A 27,878-nucleotide genomic window follows, 5' to 3' on the forward strand; every position below is an offset into this window, starting at 1 on the left:
GATTTTTTTTTGTCTTAAAATGCACAGGATTGTGGCTGAAATTTTTCTGTTCAAGCATCAGATTGCAGACAGCTTCTCCCTATGTTCTGTCATGACAAGGACAGCCATCCAGAAAGGGTCAGGGTGACAAAATCAGGTATGGGACTAAGAAAAGGTTTGGTTTTACAGAAATGCATACCTGATTTCCACTGATACAAAAAAAAAAAAATATTTCAGACTAAGTAATTTTCCTGTATTCTCTTTCTTTTGATGGTTAGACCATTTTCTGCCATTTTCTAGATGTACTGAAAAGTGTAGGCCTGGATATGCCAAGCCAATTAAGGAAGGGGAGCCGATCTGTTGCCATGATTGTGCCCCATGTACAAAAGGAACCATCTCCACTCAGGAAGGTAGGAGACTCCAGAGCCAAGAAATGCTGCTTGGGAAACTGGCACACTGACTAGGGATGGATGGGCACCCCGCATTTGGGTTTTCCTGGCCTGCCAAGCTCCTGCCCTGCTCACGTGCCCCCAAGCCCATGGGCCATTTATGCCTGTAATCTTACGTACCTACATACACTGTCATGTTAATAATGCATGAAGTTGAGGAGCTCAAAAAATTGACTGTGGGGGAAGTTTGGATTGCAACAGCGCTGCAGGAACTCAGCGTCAGCTTGATGTACAAAATGGTTGATCTCCAGCACATGTTTCTTTGTCGTTCTTAATCAAGTATGATAGAAGGTCACCATATGGCAATTTTGAATCATTTGCCATTGCTATCACGCAGTTTGGGGAGACTGCATTTCATTGTTTATATGCCAGTCCTGTGCTGTCTGTGAAAGTCTGGGAAAGATGCAGAGAAAAAGAGACCTGGAAGAACCTGTCCCAGGATGTGACTGAAAGAATCCTGTCTCAAGACAACTATAGTATTTATAGTTCCATCTAGGCTGTGACATGGGCCTTAAATGCTGCATTCTCATCCCCATCAAATGGAATGCAGGAAGTTGGTGGAGAGAAGCAGGAACTTCTTCAGGACACAGCAGGACACAGTCATGACAGGTATTGCTTCTCCTTCACACATTTCAAGTATTGATTCCCTTTGTGCCTCCCATCATGTGTGCCAGCATATCCCTCTAAGGGTCAGCAATGACCCGGTGCTTGCACAAGAGGAACCTTTCCTTCCTTTCTTTATCTGTTATCAGGATTGTTTATTCTACCTCTTACTCATTTCCTTATGTCCTGTTTTTCTCCACTAGCCTAATACAATATCCTCCGTATTTTCCATCTTGGAGACTTTGGTTCAGTCCTGATACTTTGGTTCAGGCCTTATTCAGGCTTTTTCTCCCAGAATAGGGAATGAAGTTCTCAGCCTTACTGATTGCAGAGTTCTCTCGATGGGGCTAGGGTGAGTGCGGGTAGGTCTGTCATTGTGCGGGGGGAGGCGCTCAAGCAAGGCAGGGGGCTCAGCAGGTGCAGCTTGGGGCAGCACGTCATGGGGAGTCCACTGGGCTCCAGGACCCGATTGGGCCCCCATGCCATCCCTAACACAGACTGACATGTGCTCAGAAGGGTTGTATTGGGCATGGGTTCCTTTCTGGCTGTTTTATAGTTAATTATTAATACATTGACAAACTAATTTCACAACGGGCATCAAAAGAAATAGTGCTGTGCACTGCTTCGGTCCAAATCCTGCATTCCAAAGCAGATTGGGGTGATTCGGACTGCTTTGGTCTGAATCTGAAGCAGGTCCGAAGTGGTCCGAAGCAGGTCACAGCAATCCAAAATGGTCTGGATCACTTCAGATGATTCTGAAGCCAAACAGCCTGTCTGAGCAAATGTAAGAACTTGCTAGAGAAGGTAGAGGCAGAGGAGGATTTGTGGAGGGGACTGAGCCTTGGAAAGGGACATCTCTCGGTGCTAATAGGGGTGAACTTTTAACCCAGCAGTTTGTTTCCTTGCTTCCTAGGGATGTATGAAAGTTCCGCCATGGATCTCGGGGAGGCCGCATGCCAGCGCATTCGGCCCCCCGAAATCGGTGGTGGAACAGCCCCCCCGCCCCCCTGGGACAGGACTTACCTTGGGCAGATCTTCCGGGCGGCAGCGGCTCCGGCGGCGGCGTGGCAGCGGCGGCTGCAGTGGCTGGTCTTCCGACCGGCTGCCACCCCCGCCATTTCCAGTTAAAAAAAAAAAAAGTGATAGGCAACATAAAGATTTACGTAGCCTATCACGGCTAGGTTTTAAAAAAACACATGTTTTTTGCGTTCCTTATTTTGCAGGAACGCCTTAGTCTATGTAAACATTTAGGTAGACTAAGACGGCGAAAATAAGGGGAACGGAAATAGCGTAGCGTCCGCTACGCTACTTGCGTTCCCCTTATTTTCGCCATCTTAGTCTATGTAAATGTTAGTTTTCGCTATCTTAGTTTTCGCCATCTTAGTCTACGTAAATCTTGAAGTAGACTAAGACGTTCCAAAATAAGGAACGCAAATGGCGGCGACCATGGCCACCGCCATTTGCGTACATGCGTTTTTTTGTGTGTTTTTTACAGTCAGCTGTAATAGGCTACGTAAACATTTACGTAGGCTATTACGGCTGACTGCAGGGATGCAAACGGCGGTGGCTACGGCCACCGCCATTTGCATCCCTGCTAGCCAGCGGCTAGATGTACGGCTGCTGGCGGAGCCGGCCGGCGGCTCCGAAGAATCGCTGCGGAGCACAGCCGGCTGGCCAGGATTCCCGGGGGGGGGAGGAACGGAGCACCTCCCCCCCATCCAGGATTCCGGGGGGAGGGATGGAGTGCCTCCCCCCCCCACCATCAGCATAATCCCCGAAAGGTAAGTGATTTTTGTACATCCCTATTGCTTCCTACTGCTTGTTCTTTGGCTCCCCCACCCCTCTCAATTACTATTCCTTTCCATTATTCAACTTTCTATATACTTATAAAGAGCAAGGAATACCAAAAAACCCAAAAACAAACAAACAAAAAACAAAACAAAAACCTTTTCCCTTAGGCATTAGTGTTATTTCCCTTCCCCACACCCGTTAGCTTGTAGGTAATTTTTTTTCTTTCTTTCTGTATCTGCTTTTCTTTCAGTCTTTTGTGTGTGTGTGTGCTGTGTGAGTGCACCATGCACATTACCATGCACAAGCGAACAGTGTGTGCCCAAAGCAGTACACGAATACACAGTCCAATATAGACTGTGGGGCAAAGCACTACACAATACACATCATATGAAGCATCATCACTTCTGCTGATTTTCCAAGACACTTTGCCTGTCGCTTGTTTTCCCCTGTGTACATCAAATGACCATAAGGAGAATATGATCAGGCTAGGCTATATGCCCTTAAAACAAACAAACAAAATGTTTGCTTCATCTTACCCTTCCTGGGGAAAAGGGCTGCCAAAATGAACATGGGGCTGGAACAACTCCTGTATAAATGGCTTCAGGGTTTGGGCTATTTAATTTAGAAGAAAGGCAAATGTGGGGGAGGAAGTTATCAAATTATATGGAGTAGTGTATTGGCCCCAGGAGCGTAGCCAAGTCATTTATAATGTTAGAGGGGCCTAGAGATCCATAATGCTTGCTTAAGATCATTACTGGTGCAATTCCCATGCTAGTAAGCCTCTGAGCATGTGCAGATGAGTCAAAAGGCCGATAACAGCCTTCTTGGCGCTTTCCTTGCTAATGAGGAGAGTCTTTATCTCTGATGTGCCTGGGAAGCAAAGTCTGTTTACAGGTGGCTGTGCCTGAGAACCAAACACTTCTAGCCTATGCTCAGAATGAACGCTAGGGGCTCGTGCTGCTGAAATGCTGCTTATTGCTAACCTGTAGAGTATAAGACCCATTGGATCCAGTGGCTCGGGGTTCATGTTAAACTGACTCCCGGTCTGTCCACGGTTGAAGCTGTGGGGTCCAGCCACAAAGCAATTGGCGGTCCTGAGTGGCCCGATTGCATGGCCAGAGGTTGAACAGGACTGCACCCCAGTGGGCCTGGAAACTGCATTAAAAACTCTGCAGCTGGGAAAGTGGTCAGCTACAGAGAAGCAGAGTGCAGGACCTCTAGCATGGTTATTGCTGACTGCTTTAGGAGCTGTCGGGCAGAAGGATTCAGAATGGAGAGAGGAAACAGCAGAACAGCCCAAGGACAAGATAAGGAAAGAGCAAGGTCTGAGACTGTGAATTAGAGAAATGTTGCAGGACTAGGGATGTACGAAACTCCCATTCCTTGGCTCTGCCGGGTTCCACTTGGGGGGGAGGCGCTCTGACCCTCCCCCCTGAATCCTCGCTGGAGGGGAGGCGCTCCGCTCCTCCCCCCCGGGATCCTGGCCGGCCAGCTCCGCTCTGCAGGGATTCTGTGGAGCTGCCAGCAACTGGACATCCAGCTGCTGGCTAGCAGGGACGTAAATGGTGGCGGCTGTAGCCGCTGCCATTTGCATCCATGTAGTCAGCCGTGACAGGCTACGTAAAGACTTACGTAGCCTATCTCATCTGGCTTAAAAAAACAACAAAAAACGCGCGTACGCAAATGGCGGCAGCTATGGCCGCCGCCATTTGCGTTCCTTATTTTTGGCCATCTTAGTCTACATAAATATTTACATAGACTAAGACAGCGAAAATAAGGGGGAATGCGAATAGTGTAAGGGGGGATGCAAATAAAATCAAGGTGAAGAATTAGCCCCCCAGAGCACAGACTCGAGCACTCTTAGAGTCGGAGGCGTGCCAGAGGATAGTCTCAAGGCAGAATGAAGCAGAGAGACCATGTTGAAGTCCTCTCTCTAGGTAACTGTGTTTAGCTTTGAACTGTGTAAGAGTTGCATAGAGCCTGTAGCTACTGACCATCAGCTATAGGATTTCTGAAGAGTGTAACCATTAAGCTTTTGCCATGGGATTCCCTGCAATAAAGAAATCCCACTGATTTGAGTGTCCAGTGTTGGACTGCCTGAGCGTGTGCGCCAAAGAGATCGAGAAACCAGACAGCATGTTCCTGGCCAGGCCAAATGCTACTACCATGTAGGGATGTCAGAGAATTCTGCCACGGATCTTGGTGAGGCCAAATGCCAGTGCATTCGGCCCCCCAAACTCCATGGCTGAATGAAGCCCCCCCACTCCCCACCCCACGAAAGGCACATGAAATGGGACACCTACCTGGTGCCATTCACGCTGCTTTGCGAATGGTGGCCGCGGCCGCAGCCGCCATTCGCTTCATCACTATAGCCATGATAGGCTAAATAAATACTTACGTAGCCTATCACGGCTAATGCAGGGACACCATTTGCGTCCCTGTGGAAGCTGTGGTAGGCTGCGTAAGTATTTACGTAGCCTATCACAGCAAAAAAAAGGAACACAAATGGCAGCCGCCATAGCCACCGCCAACTGCGTTCATTGTTGTTGGGTTTTTTTTGCTGTGATAGGCTATGTAAATATTTACGTAGCCTATCATGGAAAAATGCAGGGACGCAAATGGCGGCAGCTACGGTGGCCGCCATTTGCGTCCCTGCAGGCTGCCCAGCGGCTGGACATCTGGCTGTGGGCGGCCCCGACCAACGGCTCTGTGGATTCGCCGTGGAGCGGAACCGTCCGGAGGGAATTTTGGGGGGAGGGACAGAGCGCCTCCCCCCCACCTCAAATGTCACCCTTCGAAAAGGTAAGTGACTTATGTACATCCCTACTACCATGCTCTTGCAAGCTGCCAATAAACTGTGTAAGCTGGGAGACCCAACCTAATTGAGAAGAAAAAGAAGATATTGTAGTAGCTGTGCTTGTATAGCTGGCTAGCTGATGCTGTAAGTGATGTTACAAGTGGAAACTAATACTGTTTTCCTGTTTGAGACCCAGTGAAAAAGCCTGACCTGAGTCATTTGTCACCCCTGACAAAGCAAAGATTTGACTGCCCTGTATCGCATCGTGTCCTTTTTCGAACTTGGGATTTACAAATACAAATTGTGAAGCTTTACTTTGAAGCCCTGCAAATCACCCCGCTGCCTCCCAAAGAAGATTAATGGCTGGATAAAGAATGCAAGTATGAAGTGACCCCCGCCTCCCTGTTCAGCACTTTGTTGCTGTGTGCCAGGTTAAGGGAGAAGATAAAGAGTACGGATGTAGGGATGTCAGAGGGATGTAGGGATGTAGGGATGTCAGAGAATTCCGCCACAGATCTCAGTGAGGTCAAATGCCAGTGCATTCAGCCCCCCAAACTCCATGGCGGAACGAAGCCACCCACCCCACCACCCCATGAAAGGCGTGCGAAACGGGACACTTACCTGGCGCCATTCGCTTCCCTATTTTTGCCGTGATAGGCTATGTAAATACTTATGTAGCCTATCATGGCTAACACAGGGATGCCATTTGTGTCCCTGCGGAGGCCGTGATAGGCTACGTAAATATTTACGTAGACTATCACAACAAAAAAAGGGAATGCAAATGATGGCCGTCGTAGCTGCCACCATTTGCGTTCCCCTTTTTTGCCGTGATAGGCTACATAAATATTTATGTAGCCCATCACGGCCAAAGACAGGGGCGTAAATGGCGGCCGCTATGCCATTTGCACCCCTGGTTGTTATTGTTTTTTGCCGTGATAGGCTATGTAAATATTTACATAGCCTATCATGGCCAAAAAACAGGAACGCAAATGGCGGCCACCTTTGCCGCTGCCATTTGCGTCCGCGGGCTCCACACACTGCCTGCGAATGCACCCGGCTGGCGGCTCTGTGGAGTTGCCACGGAGCGGAGCTGGCTGGGTTATGATATTGGGGGGAGGTGCAGAGTGCCTCCCCCCTACCACAAATCACCCCATTGAAAAGGTAAGTGACTTTCGTACATCCCTAAGTATATGTGTGCCATGTTGTGAATCCCTGGCTAGCCTGTCAAGTGACTGATAGCCCCAAAAGCTTACTCCTTGTTTAAGAAGTGTTTAAAAGTACAATTGTTGTTCTGTTGTTGTTAAGAGCCCTGTAACTTTAAGTGTACTTTTGCAGAAAGGTGGGTGAGTATAGCTGATCTCTCCTTTCCTTTAATGTGTTTGAAGTGTTATGAGAGCGAAGATAATGTCAAGGCCCAGCTTCAGTAATGCAGGGAGGCCTTGTAAGTTATAGCCATGATTTGATTAGAAGTAGCCTAAAACAGTTTAGGCCTATTCAGTTTTCAGAATGTCAGAGTCCGTGTGAGCTTACCTCTGTGTGTTCTTAGAGCAGAGCAGAGGGAGTCACCCAACTCCCTAGCTGCCCCTGGTCTAGCCTTGGCAAGCAGGGAGGAAGATGTCTGTGAGAACATGACAGAGGCAGAGTAAGATTTAGAGAAAGGTTGCCCAGGTTGAAGCATCACAGCTAGAAAGCTGAGCCATGCCGCTCTTCATTGCCTGAAGCCTTCTCTGTTTGGATCCATCATCGTCTAGACTTTTTAGAGACACTCTGCACATGGACTGGAACTTTGAATTGTCAGAGACTTCCCATGGACAGTATTGTGAGGCTTTTCATAGCCTTGAACTCTCATTGCTGTGGATTGTGTGTCTGTGTGCTTGTAGTCAGCTCAGCATACAGCAGGCTGAGTTTTATCTATGATTCTTGGACTTCCCTCTGCCAGAACTCATGCAGCATGGAGTTGCCAATGCAAAAGTGGTGTCCTAGAACTCTTTGCATGTGTGAGTATGCCCTTCCTATAATTTTGATGGGCCCAGCCAAAGGAGCAATACGATTGCTGAATCTGCTCCATCATGCCTCACCATGCAAGAAGTGTTTTCCAGTCATGGTGTTAGATTTCAATGAAAGTTCGTTGAGTGTATTTTATGACTTGTTAAATGTTGTGTGATATTTGTAAATGTCTTTACTGTCAGTTGCAACTCTGAATGACACTGAGTGTGGTTCCCAGTGATTTAATATTAGTGCCACCTGGGACAGAGCTTTCAGAGTTAACATGCAGAGGGGCAAAGACAAAGACAAGTAGAGAAAGACAGAGAGAAGGAGAAAGAACATTTGTGGCAAAAAAAGCATGGCCCTGGTTGCCCCCAGGGTGAACTGGAAGCAGCTGATTATGCCTGGAGCTTATTACCTGGGGGTGGAGTAGCCACAATAATGTAAGAGTTCTTTAAGATGAGAAAATGTGACTAGAAGGTGAAAAAGAGCCTGTCCCAAATGTGCATCATTGGGACTAGTGTAAGGCAAAAAAGTTTAAATAAGTGAATTTCTGTTGAGATGAAGGCAAACAGCCAAACTTGCAGAGAAGACAAGTGAAGGGTTGAAGTTGGTGCATGGCACAGAGACTTTTATGTAGAAAGTTTGAAACAAGTCAGAAAAAGAGAAAGACAGATTTCTCTTCCCAAACGGGGGCGGGGGGAGTTAATAGCCCACTGCTGGGCTGTTACATACAAGCAAAGTGAGAAAATGCAGCAGCTAGAAGGCACATCCCTTTTCGACCCGATTTCAGACTGGTTTCAAAGAATCAGGGGATGGTGAAAGCAAGTGGTTGCAATAATTCTGACTGTTATTGGCAGCTTTTTAGCACTGGGTGCTTGCTTATATGGCTATCGCATTTAAAGTATACACTTAAGTAAATGTCAACCCCCTGGTGATCAAGTGGCAAGGCAGACTGTTATCGGCCTTTGATCATCTGAGGGTGGAATGTATTGGCCCCAGGAGCATAGCCAAGTCATTTGTTTTGTTAGAAGGGCCTAGAGATCCATAATGCTTGCTTAAGTTCATTATTGGTGCATTTCCCATGCTAGTAAGCCTCTGAGCATGTGCAGATGAGTCAAAAGGCAGACAACAGCCTTCTTGGCGCATTCCTTGCTAATGAGGAGAGGTTTTTTCTCTGATGTGCCTGGGAACCAAAGTCTTTTTACAGGTGGCTGTGCTTGAGAACCAAACACTTCTAGCCTATGCTGAGAATGAACGCAAGGGGTGCTTGCTAGTGTTGTGCTGCCTCATGGCTAACATGTATTGTATAAAACCCATTTGACCCACTGGCTCGTGGTTCAGAGAAGCTGTCTGATCCAACCATTGGGTACACCTGAGTGCTGTAAGTTACCCAATGAAGGGTAACCTGCACCAGGGATTGATGATAGTGACCTCCTTACTGTCACCTTGGATATTTTCTAATTAGGGTCTCTAATCCCCTGGGTGGCTGACAGTTTTTTACCTTTTGTTTTCATTACTGAGAACAGCACATTTCACCTGTGCCTAACACAAAAACTACTGGGCCATGATGTCTGAAGTTTGGCAGGTTCAGTCACCTCCACTGGGACTACCAGGTCTCCAAATGTCATGTATTTATCATCAAAAAGAAATTTAAAAAATGTTTTGGTCATTTCTGTTTTCCAGTGCAAGTCAATGGGAAAATGTAACATCTGAATAATTCGGCTATCATAGAATCATAGAATGGTATAAGAGTACAGTTGGAAGGGGCCTATAAGACCATTGAGTCCAACTCCCTGCTCAATGCAAGAATCCAAGTCAGAGCATCCCTGACAGATGGCTGTCCAGCCTCATCTTGAATGCCTCCAGTGTGGGCAGGACAACTACCTCCCTAGGTCATTGGTTCCATTGTCGTATTGCTCTAATAGTCAGGAAGTTTTTCCTGATGTTCAGCCAGAATCTGCCTTCCTGTAACATGAGCCCATTATTCTATGTCCTGCACCCTGGGATGATGGAGAAGAGATCCTGGCCTTCCTCTCTGCAACAACCTTTCAAGTACTTGAAGAGCACTATCCTATCACCTGTCAGTCTTCTCTTCTCAAGGCTAAACATGCCTAGTTCTTTCAGTCTCTCTTCATAGGGCTTTGTTTCCAGTCCCCTGATCATCTTTGTTGCCCTCCTCTGAACCCTCTCCAGCTTGTCTGCATCCTTTTTAAAGTGCGGTGCCCAGAACTGGACACAGTACTCCAGATGAGGCCTAACCAGTGCTGAGTAGAGGGGAACAAGTACTCCCTGGGTTTTTGAAGCAATACTTCTATTAATGCAGCCCAAAATAGCATTTGCTTTTTTTGCAGCCACATCACATTGTTGGCTCATATTCATCTTGTGATTGACAACAATTCCAAGATCCTTCTTGCTTGTAGTATTGTTGAGCCAAGTATCGCCTATCTTGTAACTGTGCATTTGGTTTCGTTTTCCTAGGTGCAGAACTTGGCATTTATCACTATTAAATGTCATTCTGCTGTTTTCTACCCAGCGCTCCAGTGTATCAAGATCTCTTTGAATTTTGTTTCTGTCTTTGAAGGTATAAGCCATCCCCCCAATTTTGTGTCATCTGCAAATTTTATCAGCATTCCTTGCACCTCCTCCTCCAAGTCATTAGTAAAATAGTGAAGAGCACTGGGCCCAGGACTGAACCCTGTGGTACCCCACTCCTTAACTCTCCTAAGTTTGAGAAGATCCCATTGATAAGCACTCTTTGAGTCTGATTCTGTAGCCTACAGTGGATCCACTGGATCCTTGTTTCATCTAGCCCACTTTGAGCTAGTTTGCTCATCAGGATATCATGGGGCACTTTGTCGAAAGCTTTGCTGAAGCTGAGGTATATTATGTCCACAGCATTCCCACAGTCCAGAAGGGAGATTTCCTGATCAAAAAATGAGAGCAGATTAGTTTGGCAGGATTAGTCTGACAAATCCTTGTTGGCTTTGAGTAATCAGTGCATTGTTTTCAAGGTGCTTACAGGTGGACTACTATAACCTGCTCCACAATTTTCCCAGGGATTGATGTCAGACTGACTGGTCTGTAGTTCCCAGGTTCCTCCTTTTTACCCATTTTGAAGATAGGGACAACGTTAGCCCTCCTCCAGTCATCTGGCACTTCACCCATCCTCCATGATTTCTCAAAGAGGATAGACAGCAGTTCTGAGAGTTCTTCTGCCAGTTCCTTTATTACTCAAGGAAGCAATTCTTCTGGCCCTGGAGATATGAAGTCATTCAAAGTATTTAGGTATTCCTTGACCATATGCCTATAGATCTCAAGCTGCAATCCTGCCCTTTCAGCCTGTACTTTGCCTTTGCCGGTGTGTGTGTGTGTGTGTGTGTCATAGACCCTCTTTCAGGAGATGACTGAGCCAAGGTAGGAATTGAGTACCTCTGCCTTTTCTTTGTCATCTGTTCTCATTTTGCCATCCTTATTTGATAGTTGAACCACCATTTCTTCCCTATGTCTTTTACTACGCATGTAACTGATGAAAGCCTTTTTGTTCCTTGTAGCATCCCTCACAACCCTCAGCTTGTTCTCAGCTTTAGCCTTCCTGACTCCATCCCTGCAATTCTGTGCTACCTGCCTGTACTCTTCCTTTGTAGCTTGGTCTTTCTTCCACTTCCTATATGTGTCCTTTTTTGTTTTCAGGTCATCTCTAAGCTTTTTGTGAAGCCACATTGGCTTCTTCTGTTGTCTTCAACCTTTTTGTCTTGTTGGAATTGTTTGTAATTGTGCCTTGAGAATTTCCTTTTTTAAAAACTCCCACCCATCTTGGACTCCTTTTCTCATTAGAGTCGCTTTCCATGGGACCTGACTTATCATTGTTCTGAGTTCATTAAAATCGGCTTTCCTAAAATTAGGGATACGCATTTGGCTACACTCAGCTTTTCCTTCCTTTAGAACCAAGAACTCAAGTATAATGTGGTCGCTTTCCCCCAGGGTTCCTGAAACTACTACTTTATCCACTAAGTCACCTCTCTTGGTTAGGATCAAGTCAAGGATAGCCGATCATCTAGTTCCTTCCTCTACTGTCTGTAGAAGGTAGTCAGAAATTTCTTGGAGGGGCCATGTTTTGCAGAATTTGTCTCCCAACAAATATCGGGGAAATTGAAGTCCCATGTTACTTACATCATGATTCCTTGAAACATTGTCTGTTTGCTTTTCAAAAGTTTCATCCTCATCTTCTCCTTGATTGGGTGGCCTGTAGTAGACTCGAACCACAATGTTCTTTTTATTCTTTGCTCCATTTCCTTTAACGCAGATGCTCTCCATGGGGTACCAAGCTCATCCTCCTGTATTTCTGTGGAGAGATATGTATTTTTTACATATTGTGCAACCCCATCTCTTTTTGAACAAGTTTTATCCTTCAGTTGCTGTATGCCAGTCAAAATAGTCATCCCATCAATTCTCAGTTACACCTAGGGATGTACGAAACCCTTACCTTCTGTTCCAGGGGGGTTCTGCGGGGGGAGGAGGCAATCCGTTCTTGCCCCCCAGAATCCTCTGCAGCGGCTTCACATCTGGAGGATTTCATGGAGCCACACTCCAGCTCTGCAGCACTCGCGATACGGTAATGGCAGCTGCCATTACCGTATCGCAAAGGATCCGGAGCGGGAGTGCTGGTCTGCGGGGAATCCTCAGGAGGGGGAGGTTAGTGGTGCTGTTCTGCTGCAGATTCAGGAGGCTGGATTCCAAACAATCTAGCCTCATTGTAGGGATGTCAGAGAATTTTGCCACAAATCTCGGGGAGGCCGAATGCCAGCACATTCAGCCCCCCGAAATCAGTGGCGAAACCGTTTGCCCACCCGACCCCCTGGGATGGGACTTACCTTGTGTGAATGTCCCTGGTGGCGGTGGCTCTGGCGGTGGTTCGGCGGCGGTTCGGCAGCGGTGGCTGTGGCGCCGCTGCCATTTCCAGTAAAAAAAAAAAAAACCGTGATAGGCTACGTAAACATTTACGTAGCCTATCATGGCTAGATTTTAAAAAAATACCGTAATAGCCTACGTAAATGTTTATGTAGCCTATCACAGCTGAGTAAAAAAAAACAAAACCGTGCCTACACAAATAGTAAAGACCAGATCCGCAGCTTGAGGGTCATTTTGGACTCCCAGCTGTCCATGGAGGCTCAGGTGTCAGCTGTGAGCCGGACAGCGCTGTATCAACTCCATCTGATACGGCGGCTGCGCCCCTTCCTTCCCGACCATCTGCTCCCATCAGTAGTACATGCCCTGGTCTCCTCTCGTTTAGACTACTGTAATGTGCTCTACGTGGGGTTACCCTTGAAGACGGTTCGGAAACTGCAGCTGGTACAGAACGCGGCGGCTCGCCTGATTAAAGGCAGCCGCCGGCGAGATCACATCACTCCAGTGCTGAAGGAGTTGCACTGGTTACCAGTTGTTTTCCGGGCCAAATTCAAGGTGTTGGTTTTGACCTTTAAAACCCTATATGGTTCCGGCCCAACCTATCTTAAGGAGTGCCTCCAGCAACACCAGACAGGCCGCTTAACAAGATCAGCCTCAGATGGCCTTCTCTCTGTCCCATCAGCCAGGACAGCTAGACTGGTGGGGACGAGGGAGAGGGCCTTCTCTGTGGTGGCCCCCACTCTGTGGAACTCCCTCCCTAGGGAACTCCGTCATGCCCCCTCTTTAATGAGCTTCCGTCGTGCATTAAAAATGTGGTTGTTCAGGCAGGCATTTGGGGTGGGTTAGGGTATTTAAAAAAAAAAATTATGGTAAAATTTTATTGTTTTAAATTGTTTTATGGTGGGTTGTACATCGCCCAGAGTGGCTGGGTGACAAGTCAGATGGGCGATTAATACATTTAATAAATAATAAATAAATAAAATAGTGGCGCCATGGGCGCCACCATTTGCGTTCCTTATTTTGGCACATCTAGTCTACATAAACATTTACGTAGACTACGGCGAAAATAAGGGGAATGCAAATAGCATAGACGCTACACTATTTGCGTTCCCCTTATTTTCGCCGTAGTCTACGTAAATGTTTACGTAGACTAGACGTGCCAAGATAAGAAATGCAAATGGCGGCGCCCATGGCACCGCCATCTCTGTGCGTGCATGTTTTTTTGTTTTTGTTATTACTCAGCCGTGATAGGCTACATAAACATTTTCATAGCCTATCACGGCTGATTGCAGGGACGCAAACGGTGGCAGCTACGGCCGCTGCCATTTGCATTCCCGGCCAGCCAGGATTCGCGGCGGGAGGGACGGGGCGCCTCCCCCCCAGCCAGAATTTCAGGGGGGAAGGGACGGAGCGCCTCCCCCACACCGCGAATCAAATTTCGGGCAAGGTAAGGGACTTTCGTACATCCCTACATTTGAGTCCGTGGCTGAGTTCTCCGTCATCCCTTGTTACACCTATCAAGTCATAATTTCCCTCCCATATTAAGAGTTCATCTTTGTTCTGTTTGTTTCCATTCTCTCAGCATTAGTATATAGACATTAAAGACCATGTGCTTCATAGTCTGGCTTTCTTCCTACATGTTTGTGAAGACTATAATTGGAAGTATTAGAGCTGTTCTCTCCATTGCGTTGCATGAGCCTCGTCCATTATTACGCTCAACCATATGTCTCCCTGCCCCATAGGATTCAGTTTTAAGCCCTCCTGATAAAATTCTTCATGCTATGGCCAAACACATTCCTCCCAGCCTTTGTGACATGCCACCACCTCTTGCCAACAGTCCATCTTCCAGGAAGTATAGCCCATGGATCCAGAATCCAAATCTCTCATTGGCACCACCTTCGTAGCCAGTCGTTCACCTGAGTATTTTTCTTTCCCTTTCTTTCCCTCTTCTAACTACTGGAAGGATGGATGAGAAAACTATGTGGGCCCCAAAGTTCTTGAGTTTCCTTCCCAAACCTTCGAAGTCTTACGCGATTTCTTTGTAGCTACTCTTGGCGGTATCATTTGTTCCCACATGGATGAGAAGAAAGGGATACCTGTCAGTGGGCTTGATGAGTGCAGGCAACCCTTCAGTCACATCTCTAATCCATCCTCCCGGGAGATAGCATATTTGGCAGGACTGTGGGTCCTTGCGACATACTTAGGTTTCAATCCCACGCAGCAAGGCGTCTACCACTACAAATACTCTTCTCTTCTTGTTTTTGTAGGCCTTGATTTCATTTCCTCTGCTTGACTGACCTTCAGCCTCTTGCTCTCTCTTAGGCAGGGTCCCCTGTAATTTTTTCTCTGTATGCTGTCCCCACTCTCATCCTCAAGTACCTGGAAATGATTCCGTAGCTCCACTGCTTCCACTGGTGCAGAGTGGCTTCTAGTTCTTCTGCTCCTGTCACCCTTTTCCAAGGAGTATCGTCTACTGCATTTTTCCTCACCTCACCATTTTCCTCTTCTGCCTCAGCTTGCTGTTGCTCTTCTATTATCGCTGAACTTTTTAAAAGTGGGATAAAGGTAATAAAACATGGAAAGGGCCCTGGATGTTGACGATGCCATTCAAGGGACCTCCAAACTTCCATCAGTGACCAAGATTGATCACATGATAAAAGCCCTGTGTGAAGAAGCTCTAAGTCAGCTGGATGTGCCAAGAGACTCATCCAGCAGAAAATGTGAAGAAAAGGAGGAAGAGATGGTCATAGGATAGACAGAAGGCTCTGTCTCTTGAGCAGCATGCCTTAGGATTGCAAATTTAGATTGATCTATTTTTAGAATCTGTGTAAATTTTTAAATTAAAATTAGGAAAATGTTTAATTTCACAGTAGACAGTGTTGAAGGTATCGTTTGTTTGTTTGTTTGTTTATTTATTTCTATACTGCCCAATAGCTGATGCTCTCTGGGGAGTTCATAATTAAAATCATAAAAGAGAATACGGTTGGAGGGGGCCTATAAGACAACCAAGTCCAACCCCCAGGTCAATGCAGAAATCCAAGTCAGAGAATCCCTGACAGATGGCTGTACAGCCTCATCTTGAATGTCTCCACTGTGGGAGAGCCCACTGCCTAACTAGGTCATTAGTTCCATTGTTGTATTGCTCTAACAGTCAGGAAGTTTTTTCTTGATGTTCAGCCGGAATCTGGCTTCCTGTAACTTGAGTCCATTCTTCAGGGTCCTGCACGAGAAGTGATGCTGGCCTTCCTCTCTGTGACAGCCTTTCAAGTATTTGAAGAACACTATCCATTCTACCCACGGTCTTCTCTTCACAAGGCTGAACCTGCTCAGTTCTTTCAGTCTCTCCTCATAGGGCTTTGTTTCCAGTCCCCTGATCATCTTCATTGCTCTCCTCTGAACCCTCTCCAGTTGTTCTGCATCCTTCTTCAAGTGTGGTACCCAGAACTGGACACAGTACTCCAGATGAGGCCTAACCAGTGCTGAGTAGAGGGGAACTAGTACTTCCCGGGATTTGGAAGCTATACTTCTGTTAATGTAGCCAAAATAGCATTGGCCTTTTTTGCATCCACATCACATTGTTGGCTCATATTCAGCTTGGGATCTACAGCAATTCCAAGATCCTTCTCGCTTGTAGTATTGTTGAGCCAAGTATCGCCCATCTTGTAACTGTGCCTTTGGTTTCTTTTTCCTAGGGGCAGAACTATGCATTTATATCTATGAAATTTCATTCTATTGTTTTCTGCCCAGCGCTCACATTTAATGTGCTTATCATGAAAACTGAAGAAGGTATGGCCATTTCTTTTTCCAATGCAACTTGATGGGAAAACGTCAGGAACAAGTGATTTGGATATCTGAACCTTGCTTCGGATCCCAATCCAAAGTTTGGTAGCTGATGTCCAAATTGGTCCAAAGTGAAGCGGGACTGCTTCAGAGGGTCAAAAGCACCTTCTGAAGCAAAGGAGATCCAACCACACCACCAAGAGGCCTGTTCCAGTACTGAACAGCTCTGTAAGGAACCTTCCCAACAGCTAAACTTCCCACTCCTGCCTCAACTGCACTTGTCCCTTGCTGATCTCAGGATGCCGGTTTTGCATCTCATACATGCATGGACAATTATGTTTTGATTTTTCTGCTGCCTCTGTTTCCAAATCAGACTTTGAGCTGGAGAGGAAGCTGCAAGTGATCCAATTCCTACTTGCATCCCGTTTCTGGCACACAGAAATGCCAGCCCAGCACCAAGCAGACTTGAAGGCTCCTGAGGCTGATCTACATCAATAATTTAGTGCAAGGCAGGAGCACATCATGGTTGCTCATGAAACATGACACTGTCGCCAATCTGCAGCAACCCCACAGCTTCCCTCTGGAAAAGGTGCATTTTTGAAAGTCCTTTTAGTGACTCTTTATACTTTAAAAGCAGCTACTGTGCTGCTCAGGTGTAGTATGCCCTGCCCACCGAATGAAATCCTTGGTATGCCTCTGTGATATGGCAGTGACATGGTCAAGGGGTGGGTCTGCCCCTTACCCACACCGCCTGCCCCCGGTTCTCTCTTTTTCCCATATTTGCAGCAGGGTGCTTTTGGACACAGGCTGCCTTTCCCACTCAGCAGGAATTTTCATTGTTTCATCCTTTCACTATATCGCCATGTTGGTGTTCCCCCATTCACAATATGTAGTCTAACACAGTATCTGCTTCACCTGTTTACAATATACAGCCTTTTTCCCCAGTAGTGATATCACAGAAGCAGGGTTTCAATCATTCAGAATAGCACAGTAGGTGCTTTACCCATTTATGGTATGCAGCCTGTTTTCCCCATTCATCACAGAGCAGTATATTTGAATCTTTCACAATATCCCAACGGTGAATGAGAGGGGCAAAATTATAGGAACTTCTACTTCCCTGTAGACAGAGAGTGTGGACAGGGGTGGGGAACAAGCTTTTCTCATTCGTGGAGCAGCAGTTACATGTCGATGACGTTCAGCTGTACTGGCTGGACTCAGTCCACCCAACCCTGAAATAAGGCATGTTCAAGTGTGTGACACATGAAACTTGGTCTTTAGGCAGTAGATACTCCACTGTGGCCCTGATGGACCAAAAGTCATTTCATGAAAACCCGGATATAAAATGAAAGCATTTCTCATTTCATATAGATTGGCCTCTGGGTTTTCAAACTCTTCCTTAATGCTGGAGGTAATGTGGGCCACATCCTCTAAAACACAAACTCTATTTATTTATTTATTTATTGCATTTATACCCCGCCTTTCTCCCTCTCGCAAGGAACTCAAGGCGGCTTACATTATCCTCCTCCTCACCGTTGTATCCTCACAACAACAACCCTGTGAGGTAGGTTGGGCTGAGAGTCTGTGACTGGCCCAAAGTCACCCAGTGAGCTTCCATGGCCAAGTGGGGACTAGAACCCGGATCTCCCGGCTCCCAGTCCGTCACTCTCACCACTACACTACACTGGCTCTCTAAATTTGCCTTCCCCATCTTGCCACCCCCCAGATGTGCTGGGCAACTTTCAGCATCACCCAGTCAGCTGTTTGTCAAAACAGTTAGTTTCTTTGTTGTGATGCCTTTGGAAGGAAGAGAGATTTGTTAGAAAAGCATACAAATGGAGTTCACTCTCAAGGCAGGGACATTAGTTTTTATTACCACCATGCTGTACAATATTAGTGGACTTGCATCATATGCAGTTTTTTGGTTTCATCATTAGATGCTCCTTTTTATTCAGATCTGGCCTCAATACAATAATGTAGCATTTGGGGATGAAGATGCAACCCAGTAACCCTGAACTAGAGGCCAAGATAGAGAAGACCTGCACAGCCACCATGTATTTCCCTTTGGTGCTCAGGTAGGTGGGCACAAAGGACACCCAAACACTGCAAAACACCAACATGCTGAAGGTGATCAACTTGGCTTCATTGAATGCCCTAGGAAAGCCATGGTGAAACAGACAGCAGACAGCAAGCCCATGTAGCCAAGTGTAATATAAAATATGAAGACAGACCCTTCATTGTATTGCAGGATGACCTGCCCAGCTTGTGAATCTATGTCAGAGTCCGGAAATGGAGGTGAGATTCCCAACCGGATAATGCAGATGACAACTTGAACACTAAAGGAAGAAATTACAATGGAGTTTGCCAAACTCTTTCCCAGCCATTTCCTCACCCTGTTTCCTGGCTTTGTGGCTAGAAACGCTGTCACCACCATGATAGTTTTGGCCAACAAACAAGAGATGGCAACTGAGAAGATGACACTAAAGGGAGTTTGTCGGAGAAGGCAGGTCATCTTCTGGGGCTGACCAATGAATAGGAAGGAGGACAAGAAGGAAAACAGAAGGGAGATGAGGAGCATGTAGGTGAGGGCACGGTTGTTGGCTTTGACCACTGGAGTTTCTCGATATTTAATGAAGATTCCTAACAGAAGACCAGTGGTGAGGGATAAGAAAAGGGAAAAGAAGGTGAGGATGATCCCCAATGTTCCTTTGTAGGAGAGGAAGTTGATCAGCTTAGGAACACATTGATCTCGGTCCTTGTTTGAATGTTGATCATCTGGACACTTGTTGTAATGGACTGCATCTGGGGAAAAATAGACCAGCTGCAGCATCAGGATAATCCAGCCTTATCCAAATGGTTGTCTGTCCTGAAAAGCATCTACAACCTATTTTCTATCACTCTTAGTCTGTAGTTTATTACATCCTCTAAAACAGGGATGGACAGAAAGTAGATTCCATGATGTTTTGGAATTCAAATCCCTGCTTCCTCTGCATTGGCAATTGTAGCAGGAGCTTCTGGGAGATGAAGTCCTGAAGATTTTGGGATCTACCTTCTGCCCAGCCCTGCTCTAAAGAGATGCTGGGGGCTAAAAGCATAGATCCTACTAGAGGAAGAGGAAACAAGGATAGGATAGGGGAGATGATACTAACAACAGGAGGGGGGTGTTGTCTTCATGTCCTCCATATGGGCTTCTCGAGGCACCTGGATGGACACTTTGGGAACAGTGTGCTGGACTAGCTGGTACATTGATGTGAACCAAAACAAAACCAAAGAATGCTTAAGTGCACACGACTGGAACACACAATTATAAATTATATAATATCATAATATCAGGGGACAAAAACAGTGTGTATACAAAAAGGAACACAAAAATAATAGCATGATACAAAGAACAGAATTACAGGATGTAGATGAACTTGGCTAAATGCTACAAGGATGAACAGTAATTATTTGCAGCTGGTAGAACTATGCCATGGAAGTTGTGGCCTTGAATTTTTACAGGAACCCAAATATACTATTTCGTAACAGGCTTCCTCAGAAGTGCAAATCATACAAACTGAAAATGAAAACATGATATATTCATAAAAGAATATTAATCCAGAAAGGAACCCATTTTAAAATAACCCTTGCCAGAACAGCTTAGTGTGTGTGTGCCCTATCTGAAAGAGCAGCTCTTGGCTCTAGAGACACCCACCTTCTAATCTATGCTATTTGCATTCCCCTTATTTTCGCCGTCTTAGTCTATGTAAACGTTTACGTAGACTAAGACATGCCAAAATAAGGAACGCAATGGCCATGGCTGCCGCCATTTGCATACGCGCATTGTTGTTGGTTTTTTAAGTCAGCCGTGATAGGCTACATAAACATTTACGTAGCCTATCACGTTTTATTTTAAAAACCTAGCTGTGATAGGCTACATAAACCTTTACATAGCCTATCACTTTTTGTTTGTTTGTTTGTTTGTTTTTTAAACTAGAAATGGCGGCAGCGGCAGCCGATCGGAAGACCGGCTGCCACAGCTGCCACTGCCGCACCGCCGCTTCACCGCCGGCGGAGCCGCCAGCGGAGCTGCCGCCACCAGGAAGATCCGCCCAAGGTAAGTCTCGCCACGGGGGGGCAGGGGGGCGGGCCATTCCACCACCAATTTCGGGGAGCCAAATGCGCTGGCATTCGGCCTCCCTGAGATCCGTGGCAGAATTTTCGTACATCCCTACTTTCTGTGGATTATGTTCATGGTGGGGGGGGAGGCGTTCCATCCCTCCCCCCAGAATTCTCGACAGCCAGCTGTGCTCTGCAGTGGCTCCGCAAAGCAGCCAGCTAGGCCCAGGCCAGAGCCGTCTGCAGCCGGATTTCCAGCTGCGGAGGGCTCTGGGTAAAAAAAAAAAAACAGATATGCAAATGGCGGCGGCTACAGCCACCACCATTTGCGTTCCTTAATTTTCGCCATCTTAGTCTATGTAAATATTTACATGGACTATGACGGTGAAAATAAAGGGGAATGCAAATAGCATAGCAGGTGCTATTTGTGTCCCTTTTTGATTCGCCGTTTTATCCTACATAAATATTTGCGTACGCATTTGTTTTTTTTAACCGGGTTATGATAGGCTTTGTAAGTCTTTACGTAGCCTATCATGTCGGGTTTTTTTTGTTTTTTTTTACAGAGACAAGACTGCCGAAGCCGCCGCCGCCCGGAACATCCGCCCCAGGTAAGTCTCATCCTGGTGGGATCCGCGAGGGGTGCGGGGGGTGGCAGGACATTCCGCCACAGATTTCAGGGGGCCAAATGCACTGGCATTCGGCCTCACTGAGATCTGTGACGGAATTCTCTGACATCCCTAGAATCAAGTAGGGATGTACGAAAGGGACTTACCTTGTCCCGCAGCTTTTTTCGCGATGGGGGGGGAGGCGCTTTGCTTCTCCCCCCAAAGTTCAGAGGGGGGAGGCGTCCCACCTCGCCCGGCCGAAATTCAGGCCGGGGGGGAGGCGCCCCACCTGGCCTGGCTGAAATTCAGGCCGGGGAGAAGTGCCCCGTCTCCCGGGCCGCGAAAGAAAAAGTAAAGAAAACAACAACCCGTGATAGGCTACGTAATGATTAACGTAGCCTATCACAGCTAGATTTCCAAAGTCAGCCGTGATAGGCTACGTTAATCGTCACGTAGCCTATCACGGGTGACTTTGGAAAAAAAAAAAGCGCGTATGCAAATGGCATTGCCCGTTTTTTCGCCGTAGTCTACGTGAATCTTTACGTAGACTAGACGTGCCAAAATAAGGAACGCAAATGGCGGCGCCCATGGGCCGCCTCCATTTGCGTATGCGCTTTTTTTCCCCCCCGAAAGTCACCCGTGATAGGCTACGTGACGATTTACGTAGCCTATCACGGCTGACTTTGGAAATCTAGCCGTGATTGGCTACGTAAATCGTCACATAGCCTATCACGGGTGTGTGTGTGTTGTTGTTGTTTTTTTACTTTTTTATTTTGCAATGGCGGCAGCAGCAGCCAGTCGGGAGATCGGCCGCCGCCCCCGCCCCTGACGAAACGCCGCCGAAACACCGCCGGGACCCGCCGCCAAGAGGGACATTCGCTGAAGGTAAGTCCCATCCCGGGGAGGGGCGGGGGGCCGGCGGAGAATTTTCCCAACACTTTCGGGGGGCCGAATGCCTCGGTGCTTGGCCTCCCAAAGATTCGTGGAGAAATTCTCCGCCATCCCTAGAATCAAGTGACTTCAAGATCATGAGTGCAGAACAGTGGGGGCCAGCCTCAGAAGATGGTTATGATCTTATCTTCAGAGCCAGACAGAGCCAGCAACAAATTGTGAGAGTGTCCTTATTCCACCTTTTTTATCACCTCAAAATTTCATGTGCCATCTTCAAGACTAACAAATTCACTTTGGCCTAAGTTTTTTAGGCACTGTTCACTTCATGGGATGCAGATGGACCCCTGTTCATATGTATTCAGAAGTAACAGTGAGAAGTTGCACAGTACAAAAATCCATCTTGTTGTTGTCTACTCACAAGTAAGGAGGACTGGATTACCTTGGACTAAGTATGGGAAAGCATACCTGAAAAGCACAGTGTGTAGGGTGCTGGTGTTTTATAATAATAAAGGATTTGGCGGTATATTTAACAAATAAAATTGTAAAAGACACTAAATAAAGGGTTCAAAAAAACAAAAGGAAAAAGATGCAACATGGAGGGTACAAAGACATTTTAACACATTTATATCAATACATACAGAAATCTCTCTCCATCTCATTCACACAGACTGATACAGAGACACAGCCACCCCTTTCACATAGCACACTCATGCCTCAAAGCAATTTCGGGGCCGGCAAGTGCACAGGTGAACCTGACATAGCTATACAATGGCAAACATGATGGGAGGCAGGGGGATCTTTCCCTACATCCCCCTGCTTCCCTGCAGGTTCTGCTGCCTTCTGTGAAATGGGTAATTTATCATGGCCAGGCCCACCAGATCAGACATTTTGTGAATGGGCACAGCCTGTCATGGAATCCATTTTGTAACAGCCCCCACAAGAATTTGCGACATTTCAAATATGCCTTGTAAAAAAGATAGGGTAACATTGGCCTAGCAACCTTCACAGCAGTCCTCCAAGAGATCCTGAAAATGATGCTAAACCTTTTCTACTCATACTCCGTATGTTATTTTCATATAAATTAATGGATTGGGAATCAAATTCCTAAGTTGTTCTGTAAAATAGCTAACAAATCGATAGACGTTAAGGTTGGAATCCTACGCCAACTGACCTGGGAGTAAGCCCAACTGAATTTAATTGGCCAGCCTTATTGAACTCAATGGGATATATTTTGCATTAGAAATATAGGATATAGGATTAGGATTGCGAGAGAACTTTTAGAAATGAAATAAATAAATAAATGCCTAAAAAAGAAACGAGGAGTTTCTCCTACCTGGTTAAACCTTTTGGGCCACATGATGGCATTCTGATCAATGGTGAACTTGATCTCGGAGAAGGCCTGTCTCTCTATACTCCCAACTTCCACTCTAGCAGTAGACATGTTGGGAAAAACCACCAAGTTCACAATATAAAAATCAGATGCCAGTTCCCCGTGCTCATCCATATAAGCTCCATCCATGGACGCATTGTAAAGATGAAATTTTCTCAGGACAGGGTGTAGCTAGAATGACAAAACACCAACAGACACACTTAGGAATTTCTGGAAAGTCTGTGGTACATCTTGGGTCTGCCTATTCAGAGCTCTACTCTACACTGATTCTTCCAGGCCACTAAACCCCATTTAGGGATGGGGGAGAAATCCTCCACAGACCCCAGTGAGGCTAGATTCAAAAGAATCCATCCCCCCAGAGTCCATGGAAGATCAGAAGAAGTACCTCCGCCTCCAGAAGAAATCCTCACTGGCCAGATCCTCCCTGCTGGCCGGCTCCGGAGTGCCAGCGATACGGCTTCCATTGCCATATTGCAGCCTGGGTGGATTAACTGCTGCTGCAAATGGTGTCCGGGACACCATTTGCAGCCATAAAGGCCTTACTTTAGGGTAAATGCAGCCGTAAATGCAGAATGCCATTTGCATCTGTGCTTTTACTTAACATGATAGGCTACGCAAATATGTGCATAGCCTATCACGTAAAAGCAGGGCTGTCCCATTAAGGCCTTAGTTTAAGGTAAATGCAGCCATTTACAGCTGCATTTTCCTTAAACTAAGGCCTTTATGGTCGCAAATGGCGTCCTGGACGCCATTTGCATCCACAGTCATTTCCCGCCCTTCAGCCAGCGATACGGTGTGGCAGCCGTATCGTTGGCACTTCGGAGCCGGACAGCGGCTCCGCGGACTCGCTGTGGAGCGGAGCCGGCTGGCGAGGATTCCAGGGGGAGGGACGCATCACCTCCCCCCAACTGTGGACTCCCGCGGAGCCCAGGTAAGGGGGTTTCGTACACCCCTAGCCCTGTTCTGGTATTATGGCAGGAATATGATATCTTAGCCTGTATGCAGAATTCCCAGTTACTAGGAGACTTCTATTCACAATGAAGCAAATGTGGGTAGATCTTTTCTTGTGGCTATGCGAATCAAGGTAAAGTGGGGCAGTTCTTGCAAGTCCCCAAATCCATCCAAGTAGTGATCTCTCCATGACAACTAGACAATGTCCCTTACCTCCATACGCAGATCAACAGAGTGATATCATCTGACACAGCCGTGAAGACCTAAGTCAGGGCAGCCTCTGTAGGAGACCCCAATACCACAAACTCAGACCACCCCTGCCATCTCTTCGTGGCAGATTATTAAGTAGTTGGGTAGGTGATAAACCCACAGAATCTTCATTTTGTTCTGGACACGTTTCAAAAGAAGAAACACTCAAAACTTGAAGGTAGTCTGACTGGGGCATCTGATTGACCACCGTAACGCTACTACTACCTCCCTGCCCCCACTAGGGATGTACGAAAGTCACTTACCGTTTCACGGAATCTTTCACGAAGGGGGGGAGGTGCTCCATCCTTCCCCCCGGAATCCTCGATGGGGGGAGGCACTCCATCCCTCCCCCACAGGAATCCTCAACGGCCGGCTCCACTCCACAGGGATTCTGCGGAGCCACCGGCTGGCTCCGCCCGCAGCTGGACATCCGGCCACTGGGCAGCAGGGACGCAAAAAGTGGCTGCAGTAGCTGCTGCTGTTTGTGTCCCTGTATTTCACCATGATAAAAGGTGTCCCCAACCAGTCGTGTCCGACTCTAGGGTGCAGTGCTCATCCCCGTTTCTAAGCCGAAGAGCCAGCGCTGTCCAAAGATGCTTCCATGGTCATGAGGCCAGCATGACTGAACACCGAGGTGCACGGAACACTGTTACCTTTCCCGCCGAGGTGGTACCTATTTATCTACTTGCAATTTCTTGCTTTCGAACTGCTAGGTTGGCAGAAGCTGGGACTGAAGACGGGAGCTCACTCCATCACGCAGCACTCGGGTCTCGAACCGCTGTCCTGCTGACCTTCCAGTCTGCAGTTCAGTGTCTTAACCACTAAGCCATCACGGTCCTTTATTTCACTGTGATAGGCTACATAAATACTTACGTAGCCTATCACGGCAAAAAAACAAACAAACCACGTACGCAAATGGCGGCAGCTATGGCGGCCGCCATTTGCATTCCCTTTTTTTTTCAGTTTTAGCTTACGTAAGTATTTACATAAGCTATGATGGCGAGAAAAAAGGGGAACACAAATAGCGCAGTGGGCACTATTTGTGTTCCTTTATTTTTCACCGTTCTAGCCTACATAAATATTTATGTAGGCTATTATGGCAAAAAATAAAGGAACGCAAATAGCGCCCACTACGCTAGCTGTGGTCCCCTTTTTTCCCGCCGTCATGGCTTACATAAATATTTAGGTAAGCTAAAACTGCGAAAAAAAGGGAACACAAATGGTGGCCGCCGAAGCCGCTGCCATTTGCTCAAGCAGTGTTTTGTTTTTTTTTAATGTGTGAAGGAGAAGGAGGAATACCTGCCATGACTGTGCCCTTTGAAGTGCCTGCTTCTCTCCATCCACCACCTGCATTCCATTCAATCTGGATGAGTATGTAGCATGTAAGGCCCATGCCACAGCCTGGATGGAAGTCTAAATACTGTAGCTGTCTTGAGACAGGATTCTTTGAGTCACCTCCTGGGACAGGCTCTCCCAGTTCTCTTTTTCTCTGCATCTTTCCCAGACTTTCACTGACAGCACATGACTGGAATATAAACAATGAAATGCTGTCTCCTCAAAATGCCCAAAAGCAATAGCAAATGGTTCAAAGTTGTCATATTGTGTCCTTCTGCCTTTCTTGATTAAGAAGGACAAAGCAACATGGGTTTGCGGGAGATCAACCATTTTGTACATCAAGCTGATGGTGAGTTCCTGCAGAGCTGTTGCAATCCAAACTTTCCCCACAGTCGATTTTTTGGTCTTCTCAACTTCCTGCATTATTGATACTACAGCATATATGATTAGAGAGTCCACTGGACAAACAAGTACATTGACCTGAGTTTTTATAAGACATGTAATTATGTCAAAAATCCTTTTCCTATTCCACTCTTGAATGCTTTCTGAGAAGGCAACACAAATTCCATTTGTGATGACCACAGGTGTGAAGCTGCTCATGAACTTTTCTCCACTGTCATTGCCTGGAGCCAGCAGACTGATCCACGTCCATCTGAAATGCAGGAGCAGTTTGACAATCCCCAGGTACGAAGGTTCTGGTTTGGGGACCATCCGGTACAAAACTGGGAACTTGTGTCTGTCCTTGGGAACTTGACTGACAAAACCATAACTGACCTAGTGAAGAGGGGAAGAGATTGGGGGTCTTCAATAATTACTTACTCTTTCACACTTCAATCAATGGGGGGAAAGTCCACTCTTTGAAAAATATACATAGAAATACACACTCTCCCCATTTGAATGACCTGAAAAACAGTTCAAAAACTAAACAAGTTTTGAAGTGGATTTGGGAGAATTTCATCAAGTCTGAGAAGTGTTGGTTCTGCCATCCCTTCCCATTTCACACATTGTAAACTAATCTGGCTCAGAGAGAACTAACTTGGCCATGAAATGTAAAAGGCACACATGAACTCTGAGCCCACATCACATAAAGCGAGCAAATAGAACTGGTGATGCTTAGGGAAACGCACAGATTGCCAGAACACCACACAGATATGCTGCTAGAATCTGAGCTAACATTGGTTGACAAAGAGAAAGACAGGGGGGTTGTGGTGAACAGCCCAATGAATTTTTTTTAGTTTTGTGAAGTGCCCAGAAAGCTATGGTTGTGGGCAGTGTAGAAATATGATAAAGAAATAAATGTAGACCCAGTGTGTGGCTGCTGTGTCATGTGGGGAGTTTTCGATGTTGGTCATAATCAGAGAAAAATAATTGGAAATAAAATGCCAAATATCAGATTGAGTTTCTTGAAATCTATGGGTTATTATGCCTAAAAATATCATCCATGATAGCCAATTTGAGCATGAAACCTCAGACTTCCAAACCTCGACTTGGGTTTGGTGATGACTGAAAGCAAACTGGCTCTAAATCAATCCATGAAGAATGGGCGAGTTTCCAAAGTGCTGAATAAGGTACAGTGCACAGAGAAAGCTGGGGGCCAGTGAATAAGAAGAGAACCAGAGCCCTGCTGGATCAGACCAAGGCCCATCTAGCCCAGCATTCTGTTCACACAGTGGCCAAGCAGCTGTCAACCAGGAACCCCCATGCCTGACACGAGTGCAACTGCACCCCCCCACCCATGTTCCCCAGCAACTGGTGTACATAGGCTCACTGGCTCTGGTGCTGAAGGTAGCACATAGCCATTGGGACTAGTGGCCATTGATAGCCTTCTCCTCCAGGAATTTGTCTAACCTGTTTTAAAGCCATCCAAACTGGTGGCCATTAGTACTTCCTGTGGCAGCGAATTTCATGGTTTTACTATGCACTGCTCAAAACTCTACTGTGCCATGGTTCAAGTACAAAAAAATCCTGCCCCCATTTTTTCTGATATCTGGCAGGTCGATACTCCTCCTAAGGGGCTATTATGCCTACAGATGCCACCCATGATTGTTAATGGGAGCACGAAGCCTCAG

General features: G+C 46.6%; 1 long non-coding RNA gene across 1 annotated transcript; it reads left to right on the forward strand.

The window, feature by feature from the left end:
* LOC146355505 (uncharacterized) lies at window positions 1–27,200 on the forward strand. The gene is made up of 6 exons (XR_014787449.1): window positions 1–136; window positions 258–389; window positions 979–1,037; window positions 20,952–20,996; window positions 21,785–21,878; window positions 26,394–27,200. It is a non-coding gene; the product is annotated as an uncharacterized LOC146355505 (long non-coding RNA).
* The last annotated feature ends 678 nt before the right edge of the window (window positions 27,201–27,878 follow it).

Source organism: Heloderma suspectum, chromosome 2 (genome assembly GCF_057233095.1).
Source record: "Heloderma suspectum isolate Gila_16-S chromosome 2, 16-S_ref, whole genome shotgun sequence".
NCBI lineage: Eukaryota > Metazoa > Chordata > Lepidosauria > Squamata > Helodermatidae > Heloderma > Heloderma suspectum.